General features: G+C 29.5%; 1 long non-coding RNA gene across 1 annotated transcript; it reads right to left on the bottom strand.

Moving 5' to 3' along the window:
- Positions 1-1,005: 1,005 nt before the first annotated feature.
- Positions 1,006-1,435, bottom strand: LOC137823072 (uncharacterized). The gene is made up of 2 exons (XR_011083055.1): positions 1,322-1,435; positions 1,006-1,222 (listed from the first exon to the last, which is right to left on the bottom strand). It is a non-coding gene; the product is annotated as an uncharacterized lncRNA (long non-coding RNA).
- Positions 1,436-1,933: the final 498 nt, after the last annotated feature.

Below are 1,933 nucleotides of genomic sequence, written 5' to 3'. Positions count from 1 at the left end.
AATTATCTTGTTTTATCTCTTCGTTTTTGTCTATTTGTGAAGACAAATAGGGGGAGATATATGTTGTGTTTAAAATTCAGTTTTTCATTTTCTGCAAAACAGTTTGGATTAGTGAAACCTTATAGGTTTTTGCTCCTATATGTGTTTGTTGTTTGCTATTTGCTCCGATATTATGTTCTGAACCTCTATATTTGTTTTTGTGCTAACCAAATATTAGAAGTTCTGTGTTTTGTTTAAAAACTGTGCTTTGCAGGAACTGCTTCAGATTCAATCAGGTACAACACAAGCATCAGGGATTTGTCTTCATCAAATAGGGGGAGATTGTTGAACCAAGTGGTGTTCAAGCTTTGAAGAATCCAAACCCTTTGAAGGATGTTGAAGGTTTGGCTGTGCTTGTTGTTGCTGAGCTGTCTTAGATAGGATCTGGGTTAGATTGTTTATGTAATCCACTCTTGATTGAATCCAAAGCATAGGCATTCTCAATCTTTTTAATAGAAAAGTGTTTTTCAAACTAACACTACAAAAAAACATGTATAATGTGGCGGTTATTTTCGTAAAAACTGGCATTTTTAACCGTCGCATTATACGTCTGTGTCGGTACCGTGTACCGCCAGAATTCTTGCCGCCACAAAGTTTAATGTGGCGGTCAATTAAGAACCGTTGTAGCAGACGCCATATTATGCATTGTATAAAGTGGCGGTTTTAAGTGTGTAATTGGCGTCAATTATAAATGTCGTAATTTTAAAACTGGGTACACCAATTCTAACGTAAATAGTGGCAGTTTTAACCGCCACTTAATACAATATAATATAAATTTAATTTAATTTTTAATATTTGTAATAATTTATTTAATTTAATTTTATAATTTGATTTCATAATATTATTTAATTTTATATTATAATTAAATTTCAGTACACAATTAAATTTCATAATATAATTAAATTATAAGATAAATTAATTTTATAATAAAATTATACCTCATAATATAATTAAAATTGATAAATATAATAATAAGAAATGATTTTATTCATTCATTAAGATAACAAAGTTGATAATGTCAAACTAATCCAAAAAACAATTAAACTAAATTGTCAAAATGTAAATTTTATTTGAATATATTACAACTAATGTCATAGTCCTAATTCTAAATTGTCTTGTTGCCTCCACTTGATCCAATAATATTTTGGTTCAGTGATGAAGTACGACTTCCATCATCCGATGCCTGAAATTAATTAAAATATGTTTAGGGTTAATTTTCAAATTTTACAAAATAAATGAAAAAAATATTATATATCCAATGAGTGTGCATGAAAGCCCATACCCTCCTGGCAATGCATATTCAACAGATGATTGTTCACTTATTGGGATGGAAGGTTGAAGGCCGTATTCACTGGTTGCACCAAACTCACTAAGCATTTCTACTAACACATCACCCTCCAGTACTCTTACAACCTAATTAATTCATTAATTCATCTATCATAACTTAAGTTAAACAAAGCTTATTCAAATTATATAAACAACAACAATTAGAAAATAGAGAAAGAGAAAATAACATGTGATAAATTAATGATTTAAAATAGGAGAAAAGTGAAATGAATGTATAGAGATATTATTAATTACCTGACTCATTTTTGGACACCTCTTTGTTGAGTGCCTTATGCTAAATGCAACACAAGTCACCATATAAGGCATTAGTTGCTTGTCATAAATCTCCTTTAAACGTGGATCCACAAGCCCTTCAAAACTTCCATCATCCATTGCCTTTGTAATATGCAGACTTGTAATCTTAAAATTGTTTCTTAAATAATAGTTAAACATTCAATGTATTCCTAATTTAAGTAATCATGAAAAAAAAAATTGTTTAAGGCATGGATACACCAAAAACAACCTAGGAAACAGTTCTTACTCCAAAATTCACTTAAAACAATGATGT

Source organism: Phaseolus vulgaris, chromosome 11 (genome assembly GCF_000499845.2).
Source record: "Phaseolus vulgaris cultivar G19833 chromosome 11, P. vulgaris v2.0, whole genome shotgun sequence".
Lineage (NCBI taxonomy): Eukaryota > Viridiplantae > Streptophyta > Magnoliopsida > Fabales > Fabaceae > Phaseolus > Phaseolus vulgaris.
The sequence above is the reverse complement of the archived record's forward strand: the minus strand, read 5'-3'. Positions and strand labels throughout refer to the sequence as shown.